The 23,055-nt window shown below is 40.9% G+C and overlaps 1 protein-coding gene and 1 long non-coding RNA gene across 2 annotated transcripts in view; one reads left to right on the top strand and one right to left on the bottom strand.

Moving 5' to 3' along the window:
* LOC108638797 overlaps positions 1 to 22,563 on the bottom strand; it is a 28,715-nt gene extending 6,152 nt beyond the window's left edge. Inside the window, exons 1-2 of the long non-coding RNA XR_001920070.2 lie at positions 22,454 to 22,563; positions 22,219 to 22,318 (exon numbers count right to left, since the gene is read on the bottom strand). This is a non-coding gene — a long non-coding RNA (uncharacterized LOC108638797). The remainder of the gene's footprint in view (positions 1 to 22,218; positions 22,319 to 22,453) is intronic.
* The window catches only part of PPARGC1A (PPARG coactivator 1 alpha), a 367,267-nt gene that overhangs the window by 266,450 nt on the left and 77,762 nt on the right, over positions 1 to 23,055 (top strand). The gene's annotated exons all lie outside the window — the stretch shown is intronic.

The raw sequence follows: 23,055 nt of genomic DNA, 5'->3' as shown, positions 1-23,055 counted from the left end.
TTGAATTTCAAATGAATAACAGTAGCACCGGAGTTCCAAATAGTGGGACTTTTTCTAACCCTCTTATTAATTAGGAATTATCATAAGGCAAAATATCTGCATTAATTTGCCAAAGGGAGAATAAAGATTGGTGTATTGCAGTACTCACAAACTTGTTCTCGTGGTGCTGCAATGCACAAAACTTCTAATAAATTGGGGAAAATTATGAATTTGACAACAGGCAATTAATGCTAATCTTTCCCTTTGCAGGGGTATGTTTTATGCTGGTGGTGTAAGAGCAGAGTTATTAGCTCTTCTACTTTGCCTTAATCCATACTACATGAAGCATCCTGCAGTATGTTGTAGAAGTCTGTAAAATGTCTCCTCAATACAATGCTTGTGGCACACAAACACCAAGTAGATGGATTTGGGGATGACCCTGTAGATAGCAGACAGTAAGACTGCTTCCTTACTTTTGCTGTTGCCTTTGTAAACTTGTCATGAGCAATGAGAAGATGCTGTCAGAATAGGTTGCATTGTATTCTTGAGCAGCTCTTTGTTGTGAGCCTGAAATTTGGATGGATGTGATTCATTTTCTGAGTAAAAGAGCTAAACACTTGCTGAAGCAAATGGCAGTTTTTTATAAAGCTAATTATTCAAATTTTTCTTCATATATAATTAAAATCATGTTAAACTATTGCAGAAAAAGAAGCCCTATAATTTCTTGTGGTTATAATGGTGTCTGGTTAGCAAACTCTTGTTCTTCTGAATACTCCATGCATGTAATAGAGCATGGGACACAGAGTTATTTGTGAAATTCTCTCGATGCAGAGCTGACACATAACATAAAAATAAATAGCTTAATGTGTTTGTGTGCACTGTGAGTGAGGATTAATTTTTTTAAGTCCCTATTGTTTCTATTTTTAATTTCTGAGCTGTTTCATATTGGAATAGGCCCAGGCACAATGGGACACTGCAATAATATTTAGGCATTGAGTATTTGTAGCTTTGGTTTGATTTCTATTGCCATTTTAATTGGTAGAATTAATTGGTACTTATACACACATAAGTATCAGATTTTGGTTTTGGTTCCTTCCTTCTTTCCTTCTTCCTTCCTTCCTCCCTCCCTCTTTCCCTTCCTTCCTTCCTCCCTGCCTCCCTCCCTCCCTTTCTCCCTTCCTTCTTCCTCCCTTTCTCCCTCTCTTCTTCCTTCCACCCTTTGTCTATCTCTCCATCTCTTCCCCCCAGTGCAGAGTATTTAGTAAACAAATTCTATTTTTTTCTTTGTGTATATATAGATACAAGGTGTAAAGACACAAAACTCCGTGTGAGTTCACACATCAGTGCTGAGTGACAAAATCCAGTGCTTCCTGACCTGAGGTCTGGGATTACCAGGAGACAATAGCCACATTGTTTGGAGCAGAGGTTAAGGAGCTTGTTTAGCATTATTGTCAAGCTCTATACTGAAATTAATTTCAAAATTAATTATGTTTACTCCTACTATTCCTTCTCGTACTTGTCAATCTTGCTGCATATTTTGTGTATGTTTTTAGATATATATAAATTTATTATGTGTTTTTTCTTCTCCTGTCCCATCAAACATCTCCACTAAAAGCCAAGTCCTGCTTCACTAGATAGAAGTGTCAATATGCCAAAGGCCAATATTTTTGTACTGCTTTCATCTCTGGTTTCAGTAGCAGAAACAGTAGGTATCCACATTTGTTTGTTTACCTTTATAGGTAAACAGTAAAGCAGTGGCCTCCTGTATGTCTGACATGAAATGATTCGAGGTTTGTGTTACTTCCATCACCCAGTGGTCACTAGACCATCCAGCAGCCACAGCAAATCGTGCTTTTGGTCTAACCCAAATAGCTGAGCTGGACCCAGGGGATCTTGTCACGAACAGTGGGAAGAGGAAACTGCCTGTAACTGGTTAGAGAGAAGGAAAAAGTCTAGATGAGATTTCAGATGATGTTGCTTGGTTTCTGGAGTGCTTGCAGGTTTATGAGTATATACAAGCAAATATAAAAGTTCTCATGTGCCTACACGTACATCCAAATGCCCCATGGCACATATGGGTAATTTCTGCTGTGTTCAAGACACCTGGGTATATCCACAGTTCTCAGCTTTCATTCTGTTGGATTCTGATGTGCCAAGTCCAGTGGAAAGCTCCATACAGGACTGTGCCGATTCTACTGGAACAATGGGGAGGCAGAAGTGGTCTTCAGAAAACAACCTTATGTAAACCCAAGTAGTCCCTTAGACCACAAGCTTCTCAGAGGAATATTCTGGACATGAGCTTTTCAGTGAGGGAATAGGAAGGTTTTAAAGGTGTAAGAGGCAGACACAGCCCATTAGATCTCCCTAGATGAGTAGCTCTCTGCACAGTACACTGAAGTGGCTGAGGAATGAGAGTGGAGATTTCTGTAGCAAATCAGAGAGTTTCTCTGCCAGCAGCTAAATCCCATATGGGAGCATCAGCTGCACTTCCAGACAGGAGTGGAGTCCTGTGGCTGCTGGAGAGATAGTGTTAGTTCCAGCCTTAAGATTGCTGCAACTCCCCACAGGGCTTTCCAACCAAGAATAAATCTGTTATTCCCTGACACAAACTGCTGAAGCTGGGTCTTCCCCATCTGCACAGTGCCCCTTTTTCCCCTGAACAGAAATAAGGCGACTCTTGCCTTCCAGAGCTCCTACGGTTCAAGCAGGAACTGATATTTTCCACTGGGTTAGGTTCTGAGAGCTTCGCCTATTCTTTTTACTGTATTCTGCTCTCCAGAACCACTGAGGAAATGGAGGACATTCTTTCCACCTGGATACTGCATATATATAGTAGGGTCCAGGACTGCTTGTTGAGTTTTCACCTGCAATGTTACTTTGCATTTGTTAGCAGTCTGATTTGTGCTGCATCTTTAAAGTCACTGCAGTGCTCACTGTGAAGGTGCCCCATAGACGTTGATACTGCAATTTTTAAGGAGCAAAGATCATTACATTTTAAAATGTTCATTTAGGATTCTGATTTAAAGCCAGAAGAAAAACCTAAAAGAATCTAAGTTAAAGCAGGAATAGTTCCATGCTAGAATAGCTGCAAATAGTAAATTATACACTTAGTTACATTTGATTGAGGGAGTTTATTGCTCATGTGAGCAAAGTGTCTAGCCCCAGGCATTGTGCAGGTAGTTACTGCACAAGCATACTACCTGCAGCCATGCCAGAATACCCAAACCCCCTGATACCACAATGTTCGCTGTCCTGAATAGGAATTGGAGGTCATGCCAGATTGCATTGCAGTGCAGTGAAGTGGACCAGAAAGAGGCCACCCACCTCATTTGCACTTGTGCCTTACAGTAATAGGTGCTTGAATGTCAGTGGGTGGTGATAAAAGGCTCATTTACTCACCCCCGATGCTGTGCGCACCCCTTTCTGCACGTGTGGTGCAGATGAAGTCTGGGAGATTGCCCGCTGTACTGAGGCCTCCATGTTATTTTTACATCTTTTTTTTTTTCTTATTATTTAATCTTGTATGCTCCAGTTGAGCTACATTAATGGATTAGAATACAGCGTGATCTTAGGAGAATTCCACTACAATGGATAGATAGTTGGATGGACGGACAGACAGATGCAAGTTTAAAGCACAAGAGGATTTGCATATTTAGTTCTGCTTTACAGCCTCCTTTAGAGAGTGGGATTAATGATCTGCTAAATTATCACAGTTGAGAGTCTTCAGCATTAGGGTGAATGCATATCCTGCTAGAGCTAGTTTTACAACTTTTCCAGAGACATTTACAAATCTTACTGGGGGCAAGGAAGGGAGGGGAGCGGGGGATATCTAGTTGTTGACAAAGCAGCTGGTGACTAAAGGAGAAAAGAGAAAAATCAGAAAATCGTCCCTTTTCTGGCAGGTCTAAGAGCCTTTCCATCACCCACTGCATGCATTTAGAGCAAGAGTAGGAAAAGTGTTCTCCAAGGACTGTTTGCTTTTTGAGTACTCGAGATGCTATGTTAAGCACTTAACTGCAAGTCAGCTTAGAGAAATGTCTTCCAAAAACATTTATTTGAAAAGGGAAAAAAAGCTCATAAAGGTAAGTGAACTTTAGATGCCTAGCACACCTTTTGGTCTCTGACTTTAAAGATTTTAAAACTGTGGTTGAGTAAGGTGTGCTGCAGAGGATCTGGGGCAAATGCCACTACTGACTTAGCCAGCACCAGCCTCATAAAGTTCCCTTTGATCTAGCCATTAAAGGAAAGAACATTACTTGGCACATTTCTTGGTTACACATATTGCATTCTTTGGTCCCATTAAATAATAATGAATAATAAATGGCATAGTTTGGAACAAAATTCTGCACAGCTCAGTAAGAGAAGAGGACTAACATACCTTCTGCCTCTCATAGATGGAGATGTGAGTGCATCCCAGAGCCCTGCTTAGGGTTAGAGGACTCAAAAAAGCAGGGAGCCATTTCCAGCCATTTCAGTGTTGTGTAACATCAGTTCTGACATGTTAGTAGAAGAGAAAACACACTCAGGTTTCAGTTAGGTAGAAACAAGGGTGCTAGCTTCTGAGATGACACTAGCAGACTCCCCACCATATCCTAGAGATGATTCTTCACAAGAACTATGCAGGAACTGAGGCCATCTAATTTTAGGAAACAAATTCATGTTCCTAGATTTGTCCAATTTAATTTAAGGACTTGAGAGCATGGTTGGTTTTGGTTCTCTGTGCAGTGAAGAGAACGACACAGATACATCCATAAAGTGATTCAGGTTTTAACTGAGCCAAGAGGTGCCAGTTTATGTCCACTGACTGTAGGCAACCTAGCCTCTATATATAAATAGGTCTTAACGTGAGCGCCCCTTTCTTCTCTTCCTTAAATCCAATACCCAGGAGAGGAGGTATTTAGATAACACTGGAGACCTACAAGTACTAGGGAAGGAATGTACTTCTGTTGTGCAGGTTTTCTCTCTTTGCTGAAAGTGTCTTGCTGAGTGAGTGGGAGACTGATCATCAGTCTTGGCAAGCCAGGGCCTGATCCAGCCACCACTATACATTGTCTTCAGGACAGGGTCTGTGTGAGCAGCATTTGCAGCTGGCCCGTGCTGACTGTTGGCAGATGGGTACAAACACTTGCCCTTTTTTCCCTTTTTTTGGAATGCCCTGGCTTCACCAAGCTTGTTTGACACCATCCTTTTTGGCTTAGTGGGGACTCATACGGGAATATGTCAGGTGGCCATTGGCATTTTAATGTAACAGAGATGAACACTTGCTGAACACTTAGCAGTAAGATTCAAAATCCAGATCTCCTCAAGGAGGATCCATATCTGCCTCCTCAGGGGGCAAAATTTACTGGTTTAGGAGGTACAGATGGAGTGTGCTGCAGTTTATAAGGGAAGAGATAATTCAGGAAAATAAAGCAAAATACATTTTGGCACAGTTTTTCCATTTTCTTTTAACCTCTCTTGAATGCTATGTTTCCTCTTTTTCTTGCCTTTTTCTTTTTTTTTTTTTTTTGCTTTCGTTTCACTCTTTTTACTTTTTTTCCCTTGAATTCCCTTCCTTCACACAGCAGTTCCTTTCTATATTTCCCTCTCCTCCCTTTGTGCTCTTCCCAAGCTGATCTTCTGCACTAGCCTGCTCAGCTCTTCTCATTCCTGGGCGGTCCAGCTGTCCCCCATGCCTTCTCCAGAGAGCTGCTCTGAACAGTGTGGCCAGGCTGGCAGCTGCTGGAGCTCTGCAGTGTTACTGAGGTGCACCCTAGTAGAGCCTGAGAGTGGAGCCGTAGGACACGAGCAGTCTTGTGCCACTGGAGCACTGGCAGGATAACATAATACTTGTCAGGAAAGATGTCTTCACACCTCTTGTAACTCCACAACAGATTTCCCTTCACCTTTTCTATAAACAGGGCATTTGTACCATTTCCGTGGTTTGCTCAGCACCAGCTCATAGCCTCCTGCTGGATTGGGCTTGCTGTTATTAATTATTTGTATTTATTTAGCCTTCTGGAACACCAAGGCACGATTGTGCAGGAAACTTTACACCCGCAAACAAAAAAAGGCATCTCTCTAGCCTAAAAAAGAAAACAGCAGACAGCTATTTGGGGAGATCACATTAACTCCCCCTGGGCTGACGTGGCTGCTGAGTAGGAGCTGTGGTGCATAAGATACAGAGGAAGTTGTTTCCTTTCTCTGGGTCTGGCCGTGGGCACCTTGTGAATGCTGGATCTCTTGCATTGTCTTGCATTTTCTTGCATTTTCATTGTTTTTGATGTCTTTCAAGGCATGCAACAACTAGTTTTGACCTTGTTTTTTAAACCTTGATTTCTTGCACTGATTTCTCTGTTTCTAATATTTCTAATATATATATTTCTATATATATATTTCTAATATTTCCTTTCCCTCTTTACCCACTTTTGCCCTCCCTGCTGCAGATCCTCATAGCCTTGCTGCTTTTCCTTGTGGCACCTCCTCCCCTTCAAGTACCACTCCCCTGCTTTTGCTCCCCCTCCTGCTCCCCAGCTAGGGTTCGTCCTCCTGCTTTGCCTCTCCCCAGCCTCTCTGCTCTTCTGTTTGGCTGCCTGCAACAGAGGAGGCAGGGGTGAGGCAGGAAGTAGTGGTAAAAAAAGGAAAAGTCACCCCGCATGCCCCCTGCCAAAAGTGCCTCCCTTACCCTGCAGCCAGCTTAGAAAAAATGGAGGGAGATGCCCAGAGGGTGCCCCAGCAGCAGAACCTCCTGTCTGCAGAGGACGGGCTGTGGGGTGCTTGGGGGTGCCAGCGGTTTTCCACCACCGATGCAGAGAAGTCACTCTGACGTCAGTGCACCTTGTGCTGGTATAAAACTATCTAAGCCAAAGTTCAGGTGAAGGGCAGCCATGTAGCCAGAAAGTCATGTGGCTCTCATGTTGGTTAGTATGTCACTTTGAACAGCTCTTATCTGATATTATTATGACTAACCCAGCGCTGACAGCATGGAACAGATTACAGGAGCCATGTGATGATTATTTAAGGCATCGCTGAGTATAACACGCAGCTAATATTAACCCCTTCTTTCCAGAGCAGCTTTGCCGCCCTGTGAGTGATGCCCGAAGCAGGCACCTGCTCTACCCTGCCCTGCCCTGCCTGGGAGTGCTCCTTCACTGCACTTACCTTTGGTGCCATGTTTCAGACAAGGTTATTTTTGAATCATTCCTCTGTTTTAATGTGGTCTTACAGATCAGAGCACTTCTGCAGGCTATGGTTGCTTCTCCCCCCCCCTATTTTTTTAATTTTATTTTATTTTGTTTGATTTTTTTCTCCTTCCTTTTTTTTTCAAAAAATGAAGGATCAGTTGTGACAGGTGCCTGTATTTTATATTTCCTGTGGTAGCACGTGCCAATAAAATTCAGAAGCCTTTTTGTTTCGTTATGGTTGATCTTTTAAAGTTATTGAGAATGACGCTGAAGTCATAGCTGGCAAAATAGACCTCACTGTTCTACATAAATGTCAGCAGTGCCAAGGCAATACATTCTGAGAGGTAACAATTCGTGTGCTGACGGGGAAGGCGAGGTGTGCACACATACTGTACCCTTTAAACAGGCTGACACCTGCACCGGGCATTTCAAAAACAATGCCAAAAATGCAGCATTATATAAAGCCTGACAGTGGCCCTGACTGTTCAACCACTTTGACAAATGTGTTAAATGCCCTTTTTTGAGGGTCCCAGATGAAAAAGCTTGGGTTCCTGGTGAAGGACTGTGGTCTCTGGCAGGCTGAGGCAGCTCGGGCCATGGCGTCTCTCCTTCATGAGGTAAGTCAAAGGTGCAAAGAATTTAAATTCCACACCTGGAAATTCTGGTCGCATGAGTGGCATTACTCATGTGGTAGTGCGGAGGGTAATGTTAACACCAGTGGCCTCTGGAGCAAAAAGGGAAACACTGGTGGGCTCTAGTTCACACTTAGCTCCTCATGTGGGTCCATGTGCTGCTGGGTGGGAGGCACTCTGTCCCCCCTTGGGAGCTGCCTGCTGGCACCCTGTGCCCCCCAGCAGCATCCATGGGCAGGGACCAGGGTGACATAAAGTTTAGGTATTGGGATCAGCTTTCTTTTGCACGAAGGGAGGATGCAGGAGTGTGAAATTTGTGTTAGCACCGTTGTGAAAGCCTTTCCCAGGGCTGTGAAGCCAGAGGAGGTTTGGCCACTGGTTTGGTTGGGAGCCAGGTGTTGGGAGAAATTGTGCTGCTCCCCTGGCCCTGCATATGCAACTATATTTCTCTTCCTCTCATGTCTGCAAAACCTAAGAAAAAGAAAATAAGTGAGAAAGGTGGAGAAAGTCTGGAGAAGGAAAACCAGGTACCAGCCCTTCCCTCCATTTTAAACTCAGGGCCAAACCCAGCTGGGATCACAAGCACTACAAAACATGGTTGAGACTAATTACAACTGAGACTCAAAAGGCCCATAAGCTTTTGGAAAGGGGCTCAAAAGTCCCTCAGATGTAGCCATGAACACTCTTTGTTTAAATTAAAAGAAAAAAAAAGGAGGGAAACAAAAGAGAAACAAAAATTCCCTTGGCTCTACCACCAGCACATGCATAAGTGAGTATGTTGGCAGAGAGTTTCCATGTGGGATTTGTATTGCTTGAGAAGGAAGGGGGGGAAATGACACACTGAAAAAGTGCAAGGATTCCTGTGCTGCTGAGGGGATTTATTTCCTCTTCCAGCAAAACTGCAAAAGTTAGAGCTGCTGAGGTAGGAAAAAGAGAACAAGTGGTTGAACTGTGTAATAGTAATACTCATAGTAGCCGTGATAGTACTGATTCCCTGTGAGCTTTGGAGTGTGCTTGAGCCCAGCTCTCAACACGCTCAAACATGCTGGTCACTTCACCCTGCCTATCATGTATCGGAGTTGCTCCATGTGTAAAACATGACTGATAAATTGCTAATGTGCAGATTTGTGATGAGCTCAGACCATTAATATTTTTCTTGCTTGGAGATACTTTATTAGAAAGTGCATGCAGTGCTAAATCATTACTTTTTTCTTTTCTTGAGCTGAATTACTTTCAGAAAAAAACTATTTTCTGCAGATGCTCTATGAAATGTTTGTCCTAATGCTCATTTATTGTGAGTGGCACTGATGGAGCAGGTGCTGGTATGAAGCAGATGTATCTGTGTAATAGTTTACTTTGATGGCTCCTTTAAGAGGCTTCATAATCTTTATATTTTACCATTGGGTTTGGAATTTTATGCTCCTTTAACAGGTGTATTACCTTGATCAGATGTTTTCATTTTAAACTATTGACTTATGAGCACATGGCCTGCAGGGATTGATGTGCAGCAAATTGATTCCTTTTAAAAGATTTATTCTTATATTCTCTTTTTATTTAGTGTAGGAGTTCACTAGAAAACATAAATGATTGATAGTGACAGTTCATGAGTAAAACTGAAAGTGTCCTGCAATTAAAACCTTTGTTTCCCTTAGTTTTAATACTAGAAAGAAATCAGTAAGGATGGGAATACACATAGAAAAATCCAGTCTAAAATCAGAGTTTCGTTTTCTGGTTTAACATTTAACAAAACCAGCTTTTGAAACATTTCTTCTCCACTCACAGCTACTATTGTTTCTGTGTACTTTTATCATTCAAAGAGTTCAAGCTATTTGAAGAGCATGTGTACAAAGATTACCTTAAAATGACTCATTGTAAAAGCTCCCTACCTGATGAATTTGTCCTATTGGAACCAACATCTATTTTAATAGAATCCACTAAAAAAGCTCAATCTGTTCAGCCTCTGAGATGGAATGCAACAGCAGAGTCCTGCCATGAAAATAGCTTGTGTAATCAGTGGAATATAAATGGCAACAGCATCTTGTACTCCCTTTTATGATGGTGGAAAGAGAAGGAATTCAGTGGGCAGCCATATGACCAGGTCCTGCATGACTGAGGAGCTCACATTTTTGCATTGTGTTGTAGCACAGTATCTCTTATGTCTAAGAGGAGGTAAATTGTTCCCATGCCTTGTGACCAGAATCTCTGTCTAGAGGAAGAAGCAGAATAAAGGACCATTATTTTAGCAGAGGCATTAGAAATCTGTGTGACTGCTGGAAGCATTGATTAACAAAATATTTTCTCATAATGGCTAATACCCTTCTGAAAATAAGAGCAGGGAAGCTGCTTGAAACAAAAAACTGCATATATGTCTGAGCAGCTTACAGTTTTAAAGCACTGCCCATGCTGACAGAAGAGGCAAGGATATGACAATTACTGAAAGTTTACTTCAAGAATAAATTTAAAGCAGTTTTATTCTACGAGTGAACCTTCTACATGAATGCATGACTTGTGTTGGTGCCAAGTGTGGGTGGCATTTGTTAGACTCTGGTTGGAGTCCAGTCTGCATTGCTGCATGAAATGAGTGTGATGAGGTCAGGTCAGTCCTTGCTGAATGATAATCCACATCATAAAGCTACTGTAAATGATTCAGCATGGTTTAGTATTATTTTCAGCCAGTGCCCAGGAGAGGCCAGGACTGAGCTAGCATTAAGAATGAATTGTCCATGCTTCCCACTCTTATGTAACTGAGGGTGAAAGTCACAGGAAAGTACGTTAGGAAAATGAGCACAGCCTTTTTTCACAATACAGATTACTTGTCTTCCTTAAACAAAGGTTGTGAACCAGGGTGGAGGGATTGGATATGGTCCGCAAATGTGTTTGGTTTTCAGGATCTCAGAACTTCCTAGAGAAATTGAGTTATGATTCTGCAAGTTGACAGAACTTTTAGGAAAGTTGCTGAATACCCTCTACTTCCGCAGCGACCAGGGTAATTTGCCCCATTTTTGTAAGCAGTTTGCATGTTTAGTTTGCACCTTTTAATTTCTAAGTGGTTATAATGTTTTCGTTTATTGCTGGCAATTCAGCTGCAGACAGGTTTTTGCTGCAATTGGTGGCCACTGTGATTTTTTTTACAGTTTTTTTTTACTTTGATCTCTTATTAAGGCACCTTTGCAACATTAATTTGATTAAATTGCAGTTTGAGTTCATACCAAATTGCCATGTTCTTCTGTTGTCACCCACTAAAGGGGCTGAAAAAGTTCCTCATGTAGATACATAGGTAGTTTTTTCATGTGTTTGTAGAAGACTACTAAAAGGAAGGCTGGGATACAGGACTTCAGAAAGGGACAGACCAAAAGAAAAGAAAGAAAATTTGCAAAAGTCAGAAACCAGAATTCCTAATTGTCTAAATTCATTTTTTAGCAATTACATTCAAGCTGGCCTGATGTCTGTGTGATTGCTCCACTTAATTCTGTAAAAAACATTAATATTGTGGGGTTTTACTCATGTACTAGGACAAAAATAAACCAGATCTCTGTGTGCTTCAGACTTGGCTAGCGAGTCCAGCCAAGAACAGATGAAAACTCTGCCAAGAACTTTTTCATTGAAGAGTTTTCTTGAAGCTTTAAGAGGGGAGGATCAGAGCTTTGCAGACAAAATTGCTGATTCCTGCTCAGGGTGCTACTCTCTCTCCTGTGTTTGAGACTATCCTGCAAACATGGGCGGGGCATCTGGCAAACCTAGGCTGGGTTCAGTGGCTGTGTTTGTGCGTACTGCTCATGCATGAGGACCATTTGACTTGGGACTGACTTAAAGCAATACCTGCTGGATTTTGTACCTGTAGTTTTAAGAATTTTGAAACCTTGGTGGTTTGCATTGCTGTAAAATTGTTTCAGCCTGTCCCTGCGTGGTAGGAGGTCGAGGAATCGTTCATGTTACTATCTCATGATGGAGTTTACTCAATCAGCTATAATGTTGTACTAGTGCAGGCCCCACACTTGAGCTCTTCTTGCCTCATAGAAAGGTCAGTACTTTTTTTTCCCCCTAGTTCTTCAGCAGTTACATTCTTCTTACAAGTACAAATGTGTTCCTTTATTTAAAGACTTTTCTCTCCTTTAGGAGTGTACAGTTATTTCAGAGGGGACTGTGTCCTAAAAGAATAGGAAAAAAATGTTTGTTTCTGGTTTGGGTCTTTTTTCACTCTTTTATATAAAGAAATGCCATGAAAAAGCCATGAAGATAGAGTTCATTATGTTAATCCCATCTCTAAAAGCACTGCTGTGCTGCGGGCCTTTGTTGTCAATAAAATGTCAACCAATGGCATGTACAGCATGTTGTGCAGACTTCGAAATGCCGCAGCTGTAGGACTGTGGTGTGTTTTCTACACAAGAGCTGAGAAATATGGGAGGGATTAATATTGAGTGCAAGCCCAAGTGTTAATACAGAAAACCAAAGCAAGGAAAAAACCAAACCTTACAAAGAGTTTTCTTCAGCATATTTTTTAAAATTGGTTGTCATTCTTCATACTTTAAAAGACATCTGTTCACATTTCATAGTTTACCCATAGTTTATCCAGGAAAGCTGGTATACTATTTTGCTTTCTCACAGGGGTAATATCTTTCCATGTGTTCATGCCAGTGTAGAGCCTTGTAGTTTCAAAGAAGAGCAAAATCTAAAAAATAGGGACCTTTTGGTGCTATAACATAGTTAACATGTATCATGTTCGTGATAATATGTGAGTCCCGTGAAATACCAGAAAGCAACTTGCCTATTTTAATTCCGAGAAAGAAGATTTTTGTTCAACACTGATCCATTTCATGAAATTGTGGATTTTGTGTTTTAAAGGACCCGATGCCTTCTTAGTACAATTGTGACCAGTTTGCAGGTCTCCTCTCCTGTTGTATGCGTGCCTGGTTGCAGGAAGGTGAGCCAAATGCATTAATAATATGACCCTCACCACCAGAAAGCAACGCAGAAAATACTACTTTCCTGGAAATGTATTTTGTAGGTGTGGTACACAGACTAAAGGACAGCACCATCTTTCATTCTCCCAAGCAGTGAAACAGAAATATTTTCCAGAGTCTGGTCATGGGGTAAGGAGAGCAAGGAGCAGGTAAACTACTCCTGTCCTAACACTGAAATAAGTATCACACCTTGTTTCTCAGATGTAGTATTCAGAAATTTTTCATATTTTCTTGGCAGAGCCATCTCTGCTTTCCACACAGCACTGGTACAGTGCTAGTCAGAAGTGTGCTTTAATACCAGGTCTATGTTACAGATCAGTTTCTACTGATTTTCAAGAAAAACTAAATACATAGCAATGAAGAGTGCAACAACACATACTGTGCTAGTAAAACTTTTGAGACCAGTGATTTAGTTTAGGATATGGGATGGGGGTTGTCATGTGGAAGTAAGAGGTATGAGGGATGATGGTTGTAATTTCATGTCATGTAGGAAGTTCTAACCTAATACCTGACCATAGCATTTTCATCTCCATTCCACTTTCACATTGGTTTCAGTGACCTGATGGCAGAAGGAAGAGACACATTGTTGTTATTGTTTGATACATGTGAGCCCCTGTGGCCTTCCCACTGTATTTGCCTGGATAGAGCTTTGCCATCTGCATGGTGGGCCAGGCTCTCTGCTGTGCAACTCTATCCACCTCTCCCTGGAGCAGCTTTGTTAGGTTTCATATAATTACAATTGATGTCTCTCAAAAAATATTGCATGTTATGTTTTATGTTCCTTTTTGACACCTTGTGATAGGGTTTCTTTCAGCAAATCACCATGTGCAAAATGTGGAAAGATTGCAGCTGTAAAATTAATTTCATTTGTATTTAGCCAGGTGTTGTTATTAAGAGGCAACTGAAATCTGGCATCATAAATCCTCTTCCAGAAAAAAAAAAAAAAAAGGAAAAATTAGTATCTGCATTCAGTGTTTCTCTTTTCTTCCAGGCTCTTTTTTATTGTTTCACTCAACATGCTGATGGTGCCAGGTTCCTTACAGCCATTCTCATTTTGTCTCTCGCTCATTTGTTTGCTGATTCAGTAGCTACAATAGTGTACCCTCCCTCCTTCCCTCCTTTCTTACTTCCTTTTTCTCCTTCTCCAATATGGAGGTAAACAACTTGAAAAGTACTTTCAGCAGCACATAAAAAGGTTACACTTGCAACTGGCTCTGCATCCAGGGATTCTGTGACAAGGTGTTTTATCAAACCTCATTTTTTTCAGTGTGGGGACATCTCTTTTTATGTGCAATATGAATATGTTGTCTTTATGTATGGGCTGGGGGCGTTACAGGTAGCTCCGAAACAACCTGCACTTAGAGAAAAGTAATTTTCTACTCAGAGGAGAATTTGGATTTAACACAGGGAGCCAGGGCTGTTGTCAGGGCTTTGGTAAGTGGTGTGGTCTGTTGGACTAAGTTAAGCAACAGTGCAGGACTTTCTAAGAGTAGGTATGAGGACGAAGAGGTGCTACTTTTGCACAGAGCCCTTGTGACTCAACTGACATTTCTACTTGGAAGAATTCCCTTTCTAACGGTGAGAAATATTTTAGTTTGTCTGCTTGGCCCTCTGTGATATGTTCCTACCTCACACTAATGCCAGTCGTATCAGATCGTTCTAATTATAAATGTGACAGCTCTGAGAATTTGGATTTTAAAATCCTGGAGGGTTTATGCAACATTTTGCGACTCCAAACCAAAAAAAGTTACTAGTAGACTTAACCAAATTAGAAGGTGGTGTTTTAGCCACAAAAGCACCTAGTCCACACCCAGATTTGAGCCAAGGAGTACGTCTGGTATATATGTGAGAGAGAAACGAAAGTATCCTATGCCTTCAGATTAGTATCAGCAGGGTCCCCTGTTTCCAACCATGCTCATTTGCTCTAAGTCATGAAATTATTAATGGAGAAATTTTCTTGTAAAATAGAGCAGCAGTTCTGATTTACATGACTTCTGTGCATTTGCAAGTATTTCCCCCCCTATGGCTAGAGCTGTATTAACAGGTTTTGTTCCAATAAGCGAACTAACACGCATGTATTAAGCAGAGGTCTCGGGGAATCCAGTCTCTGCAACAGCTCTGGCATTCCCTCCTGTTTATTTATTTGCACTGATGAAGACGCCTCTCCTCTGTGCCATCTTTTTGCCCCCCAGCTTAGCTACTAAGCAGCCTCTTTGGTGTCTGCAGTGAATCAGCACTTCTGGCAGGCTCGTCGTGCTCTGCCTCCAAGCACGACTCTGGTGCGGCACACAGACAGACCCCTCTTGGTCTGGTTCAGTGCCGAAGGAGCAGGGCTCGGCCCTTAAGGCAGAAGTTTTCCTGCAGTTTTACAAAATAGCAAATAGTAGATCAAAAAGTCGCGCTGAATTTTACTTTCCTTTAGGAAGAGAAGCTTTTTGCTGATGGTGATCCAAGGGATATTTGCAGCCCCATTTAAAGCACTGTGTGGGCATTCGGATAGTTTGCAGTAAGTGTAATAAGTATACTAAGAAGTAAAAGAAATTTAAGCTAGACACATTGCACTTTGAAAAGATGAACCTTATAAGATTCACAGATGTTTGAGAATTTTGAGAAACTCTCTGTAATAACTGCAGAAAATAAACAAAAATCCAATAGACACAAGATCTCTCTCTCTCCTCTCCAAGTGTGTTTGCAAATCCTTTTTTAGGTCATGCTACCTAAAAAAAGGAAAGGAAGAGAAGTGAGTCCTATTTATTTCATTACAAGGCCAATTTTCACACACAGGAAGGTCTCTCACTCCAAAGAAAACCCCACAGAAGATACTCTGAGCCTTTGGTAATGTGTCCCAAATTATTCATATCTTCTTTGGTCTGGCAGTACAGAGCAAGAGGGTGTTTGTAGACCCATTGCCTGAGTGAATAACACTTGAAACCACAGCTAATCTCACTGAACAAGTTGGTGAATATAGTGTTGAATTAAGAACTCAGAGCATGGCCCATGGGAAAGGATAAATCCTTCTTCACTCTAGTGTGTGGTAAGGCTGTTATTGATGGGGTTGCAGAAGGGCAGGATCAGGCTCAGTGTTTTGCTTTGAATGCATTTTTCTTAAATGGTAAGGGAAATTAAAATAATTTGCTTCCAAAAATTGTATTCTCATAACCAGTACAGTAGCAAGATGCAGCAGGATTTGGAGGTTGTGACCTTTATTTTTGTTGTTTTATTGTTGAATAGTTTTTTTCTCCTTATGTTCAAATCTAAACTCAAATCTTGGCTGAAATCCTTCATGTGAGTTTTCACGTGTGGTTCTGTAGGCATTGTTTTCCTTGACTTCCATTGGCGTAAATAGTTAAATAACTGAGGAAACTGTAACTATCTCGCATTACTTCTCTTCATCAGATAATTGGTGCTTTTCAGGCCTAATATGCAATATGTTGATTACTGCTTTTGTTATATTAAGGAGTTTATTTTTACTGTACATCAAATTTACTATAGATTAGTCTCCTGTATGCAGTTCATTACATGTCTTAGATGTGGTTTTCAAAGTGATGTCAACCTTTCCAACCTGCTTGGGAACTGAGTTCTGCAGAAAATTATAATACAATATATGCATGTGAGGCCTGTCATCTTGAGTGAGACATGGAGACACTGGGAACCTCCAGGGTTCAAAATGAGCTCCTGTTATTGGCTCTGAAGCGCCAACGCTCTAAAGGTGGTCTCAAGCAGACCCTCCTCCTTTTGTAAGTCATGCAGAGGGAGTGCCCCACAGCATAAGCTGGTCAGTGGAGTGCTGCACATCCGAGGGCATTCCTGTGCGTCCATTTTGGACCGTGTGTGCTGAAGTGTGTTCACCTCAGCTGTGCAGTGAGCTGTATGAAAGAATGTATACAGGTGTTGGCACTTTGGGTCATATGAATAGAAATGGAGCCTGTATTTTCAAAAGTATTTTCATTGTCTTGGGGATTAATGGGAAACTTGATCATCCAGTTAGTGCTGCATACCCTATGTATTACACATCTAGTAGTATGGGTATGTTTTTTAAGGTGATGGTTGTGGAGAGGATTATGTTTTTTTCAGTTTGCTTTATTAAGCCAATTAGAAATGTTCAAGACTAGGAGGTGTTTTTCCAGGTCTTACGATCCCATTAGTGAAAAAACACAGGGAAAAGTCAAGCAAGCAATCAGAGTACGGATAAGCTGTTTAAATAAAATACAGTAACTAACTTTTGGTCAGGTAGCATCTTGCCGAGCAGTCTGATTATTGACTACCCAGGCAGTTCTGCTGATATGACCAACATAAATTCATCTTTGCTTCTTTTTTTACTGATGCTAATGCCAAAGAAACAGAGGAGCTGTTGGAAAGGAGAGCTGGATTCAATTCTGGTTCATGAATCACATATTGAATTGTCAGGAAAGGAACAAATTCTGCCCCAATTGCCACTATAACTATGATAGGTTGTACTCATGTGCCTCAGGGCAGAATATGGTCTGAAATGAAATAGATGAGGTCAAAATCTGTTTTCATTGATCACAGAGAAGGCAGTGAAGCTGTAGAGGCAAATGTGACAGCAAAATATTGTCAGCAAGGACATTCCTCTTGCCAGTGATGCATCATGGCAAAAAGAAGGCTGTTTGATTTTCAAGCTCCATGATGTCTTGGTCGGGTTGATAAAAAAAACCAATCATTCTGTAAGCAAGTAAATTGAACTGAAAGTAAGACACAGTGATTGACACTGAGTTGCAAGATGCCATTTATATAAAGTCTTTTTGCACTGAAAAAGAAAGGAGCGTTTTGGTTTTGTTGCAGAAAGTATTAATTTTTATTTTCTTTTTGCTTATATTTTTAGGATCTTGCAAAAGGGAGACCAGGAATGTGGTTCCAGGAATAATCTTCTTTTATTCCATCAGATACATTCTGCAGCCCATTCCATAAAGATGACAATAATAAAAAAGCAAGGGACACAATATAAGAAACAACTTTCTTTCTGTTAGGGCGGATGGCTTTATAGAATAGATACTGAAGCAGCAAAGAACTGAAAGTGGTTTCTGAGAAGTGTTGACCTCCTTTCGTGCCACTTACTGTGAATTAAAGCTGTGACTGAGAACTAGTTTGGGCATGTGGTACAGCACTTACAGCAACTGCTGCCAAGGAACAAGATTTGTGTTTCTAAGGAAATGCAACAAAAGAAAATGGTTTAAGAGGCAGTGGCTGTCACTGTGTAAAAAAAAAAGTATCTATTTATGTACAGATAGAAAGAAAGGCCGAATTGGGTTATTCTATATGCAGGTTAGTGTACGTGTGAACTCTTGTAATGTGAGATTCAAAATCAAACTACTGTGGATTGTGCAGGGTTTAGCATATCTCACACTGTTAGAGTTTACAAAGTTGAGCTATCTAAAAGCAGTTGTGACGTACTCTGTGCCGGTGACTGACTGTTGTTTGTCATTCTTACAGGCATTATTAGTAACAGTGACCTGCTATATGAAAGGGATACATTTAGAGCAAGGAAACTGAGGTTTTGTGGCTTTTTGGAGCTCCTTTCTTATGAAACCAAAAGGCAAGTATCTTCAGCACTTCTAAACCAAGGCTGCCAAACAGTATCACTTACCACTACCTTTAAGGTTATAAATATCTTAGGACATAACATCCACTCACTGATTTGTAGCAAAGATGTTATGAGAATTGTTCATGCACTGAAGATTCATTAAAGGTTGAAAACTGTAGCAAAACACCGAGGAAAAAATATTGCTATATTTACACACTGTCTTAACTCCTTTTATTCTCCCCTCCCGGCTTGGAAAGGGAACCACCTGTCTCCTTTGCTGATGTCAGGCTGCTGCCTGGAGACATGGTGCTATTGAAAGCACACGATACTGTACATATTTACACCAAGCTCGTATCTGATTGAGATTGGGCTATGAGACCTGTGAGTTCACAAGTTTCTTCATCATACTCTCATGCATTAAACATGTATTTGAACTCTGGCTTGAAAGCCGTGTGATCTTAGATAGACATATTTACGTAATAGTTAAATGAATGATCATGCGCTCTCCAGCTCCTTTTCCATGCAAATGCAGAGGAAATTGAATATTATAATATTTCAGTGAGATGTCCTCAATAACAAATTACTGTTTAAAATAACCAATATTTGTATGTATATCAATTGCCTAGCAGTTATTTTTGTCTGCTATTTGCATGATATGGAAAAGAGTTTTTCTAGCAAACGTTTTAAGCTACTTGGTGCTGCTTTCCTTTTGGAATGATCACAAGGGTGCACATTTAGGGATGTATTTTCCATCTGTTTTTTTGAAGCTGGCAAAGCACATAATTTGGAATAGAAAAGAAGTCTGAAAGTACCCATATTTGAACTGGTTTGGGCCATTCTAGGAATTCTTATTCTATAGCAGTTGGTAAAAGTGAAGGACTATATTGTGCCCTTGGATGCAGTATGCAGGCAGGGCTCAAGGCCATAGAGAGCCCTGTGTGAGTGCCCAGGGGCTCACTAGGGCCCCTGAAAGTTTTACTGCTCAGTTCCCGATGCAAGAACCAGAAATGATCAGAGGGGCTCTGTGTTTAATGCAGTCCTGTGGTGTGCAGGTTGGTTTGAGATGGGTCCATTTGCAAAGGCCTGGGCTTACAGCCTTGAGTGATGTGCCTGATGGAGCGATCCGCTGAGTCTTCTGTGTCCATGGATGGGGCTGCCAGTGCAACCAAGCTGTGGGCTTGCTCAAACATCTCTGTGACTTTTGCCAGAAGATGGGATGTTCAAAAGCCAAAACCAAGCTTTGCTACAGGTCTATGACCCATGCAAGGCTTGAGGCCTGAGCTTCCATGCACTCATATGATGGTGATTCTTTTCAGAGCAAGGATCTTCACCTGGTGAGCCACAGCTCACCCACACTCCCTCTGCTCATCCAGAAGGTTTGCCTTAACTCTTCACACCAGCTCACCCTTTTCATGGGACTGCTTGTTGTATGTAGTGAATAAGGATGACAGAATATGGCCCTGTTGCTCTGGCCATGGTTGGATCAAGCTGGGCACCATTCAGTGCAGTAATTTCTCTTAGATGGGCATTTTGAAAGCACCAAAATACTTGGGGACACTAGAGCTTCTGGGAATACATGGGAGTGGGAGCAGCTGGGTAAAAAAGGCTCCAAGAAATATGAACTGTTGCTGCAAAACCTCTTTAACTATGGGGAGTAGAGCAGATATTGAGACTTTATAATAGTAGTGTGCCTGGGGTCTCAGGTTGCCCAAATTAAGTTCTGACAAAATAACTGTATTTCATTTTGCTGTGGTCTAGAGTAGGTCTAGTCAACACCACAGCTATTGAACTGCTTATGTCTCCTGAGTAGTTCAAGTGCAGTTCCTGGGATGTGGAGATGCTTTTTTTCTATCAACTGGATGGGATTTTTTGGCTGAAGGCTGGTAGGTCCCAGTGGAAAAACCTGTATCAGTGCGTGCTGCTGAAGACAGCACTGCTGGGTCACTGTGGGAGCAGCTTATTGCCAGTGCACACCAAACTCATGGTGGTACAGGGGCAGTGTCCTGGTTTTGTCGGTATCTCATCCTCCAAGACCTCCTTATTCTTGTGTTTGTTTTTTTTTCTTATGTAATATATTTATTGTAGTTCTTTGCTGTATGTTAGGGATTTTTTTTTTAATGGAGATTGAAAGGTAAGGAGAAACTGGCCTTCCCTATCCTAGAAACAGAGAAGTTACAGCTAGAAATGAAGTCCTGGGTCATCTGTTTCATGCTCATGTGCTAGTACCATTTTTTTTTGTATACTAAACCACACAATGTTGTAATATATGATTGATATTAATTAGGTTTCTGCAAAGTACTGCACACCTCAACTTGAACTGAACCAGAAATAAATATATTGCCATATATTAACATTTTATTAGTTGAGAAGAAGAATAGGATGAAGGCACCTATGTGAAATCCAAAGTGTGAGCTTCAGATTGAATTAATGCCAGCAGCGCCTTGAAATTAATTTGGTTACTATGGGTACAGAATAAGAAATAGTATACCATAATGGAACTATGTTTACTGATTCATTTCTGGCATTAAAAACTGAAACCATATTATATATGCAACAACAGCCTTTTCTTTCTTGGAAAAAATTGGGTACATTTTAGTAATTAAAGTAAATGTTGCCCTCTGAAAAGTGCCAGTACTCCACTGGAAGAAGAGCACTGTTCTTTTAGAGGATCTGCCCCATCACAGGCTGCAGAGCTGCAATACACCGAATGAGAGCTAAACCCCAAAGAAAATACTACCAACCCAGGAAGCTTCCAGTCTTCTACAGCTTCTCATTAAATATATCTTTTGTGACATGATAACATCTGTTTCGTGTACCATTCAACTGTATTGGTCAAATGTCAGTTTTCTATCCTCGTGCCACTTCCTATCTCATCAGTATGTAGGAAAAGAACAAGTTTTGCATCTTAAGATGTTGCAAGCTGAGTAATAATAAAATAATGCAGTGGAAATACTATATATTCAGAAAGCAATTATTTTAAGGGGTTTCAGTTTTGACATGGCTAGATTAAGTATGAAACTTTTTGTTTTTATACTTACTGTCAAGAATGTTGTTAAATACTGATACCACCTCCTAAGAGAACAACTTTTAAATACCAAAATGAAAAGGATAAGCATTAAATATTTTGGTAGATATATTGTGCCATAATGTCTACTGCCTTGTTCTTAATACAAAGCACAGTAGGGCTTAATTAAAAAGTGATTGTACGATCTATCACAAACCTGCATTAGGGATATGGATGCCAAGAAAATTAAGTTGAATAGGTGGTGATAATGAAATCTATATTTTATTGAGTAGTTTTTATTCCTATACCTTTGCTATTCTTGCCTCCCTGTCAGCAGTAAGACATCTTCCATCCAAAATTCTTTGAAGGAATTTGTTTAGTCTGATGCTGCTTTGTTCCATTATTTGATCAGTATAAGTTATTTTGTTAATTTTTTGACAGAGTAAAATGCTTTGACAAACTTCTGACTCTGTCAGAGCAGAGCATGACAGTAAACAAAGAAAAGCAAGTCCTTATGAGCTTGTTCCTGCTAGGAGTAGCTAGCTAACAACTGGTACAAGGGTGATTTTCTGTTTCATGTAAGCAAAAGTCAGACTCACTCGGAGCCTCCAGGGCAGCCCCACGACCTGGTTTAGTACAGATTTTGCCTATTCCAGCTCCTAGTGGAGCTTCAGAACCTGCTAAGTAGAGTACTTAGCATTAGAGAACATCAAAATACATTCAATGAAGCATAATACCAAGTGAAGAATATCTACAATAAAAGTAAGTATTTGTACAGCCTGGGCCAAAATCTCCCATGTTATAACTTAAATGCTATTGATTTTTCAGGTACCACTGACCTGAAGTTGCTGGGATTGTGCTTGGGATGAATCTGATCTATACCGTTAAGGCCAAGCAGAATCACAATTTAGAAAGTGTAATGCAAAGAAATAGTTACCATGTATTCTGCTGTCCTGTAATTCTACATCAGTCATCAAGAGTTCAGTGCACTGTTGGAAAGTCTCTTCTTTAGATGGGTAGAAGTGTGTCTGCAAGCACTGTAGAAAACAATAAGACAAAAGACCTTATTGTGCCCCTTCATATTTTTAAGAGTGGTGTGCTGCAAACCAGACAGCTTGTGCTTTCTGAGCAGAGCTGCTGGGGCAGAGCTACATTTTCACGTCCCCACTTACTAGGTTCAGTGTTGTTGGTGTCCTTGTTGTGGCAGAAAATCAAACAGCCAATAGGGAAGGCTGGTTTTGACGATCTTGCTGCTTGTGTGTTCTGAAGGGACACAAATCACATAATTGCAACACACTGCACATTGTAACTTGCAGCTTTTCTCATGCTTGGGTGTAATATGCAACATGAGATAATGTGCTAGAGGAGGACAGGCACAGCACAAGGCTCTTGAAAGCCATGAGAGGCACTGAAAGCTTGCGTTCCTGGTATGCAGCAGTATAGATATTTGAAAGGTTAGGTTCGGTCTATTTTTAGGTAGCCTTCACATTGGAATGCTCTAAGAATGAAGGAGATATAAAGATTGCATGTGTCTCTCCTGATTTATCAGAGATTTTTGACAAAATGCATTAAAAAAGGCTTTCCTCCAAATTGGAGATATTTTTTTCTGAAGTATAGCTGTGCTTCTTATTTAGAACGGGAGTCTTTATGATCTTGATTAAAATGCCAGTGCTGTCTATTTCACTCCAAGATCAGCATTTTCAGATTTTAGCAAACTTAAAGAAATATGACTTTCCCACTTATTGTTTGGGAAGATTTATTCACTTGTGTAAAT

The sequence above is a fragment of the Manacus vitellinus genome, unplaced genomic scaffold (genome assembly GCF_001715985.3).
Source record: "Manacus vitellinus isolate BGI_N305 unplaced genomic scaffold, ASM171598v3 scaffold_0_pilon, whole genome shotgun sequence".
Taxonomy (NCBI): Eukaryota; Metazoa; Chordata; class Aves; order Passeriformes; family Pipridae; genus Manacus; species Manacus vitellinus.
Note: the sequence above shows the minus strand (reverse complement) of the source record. Positions and strands in the feature narration are given on the sequence as shown.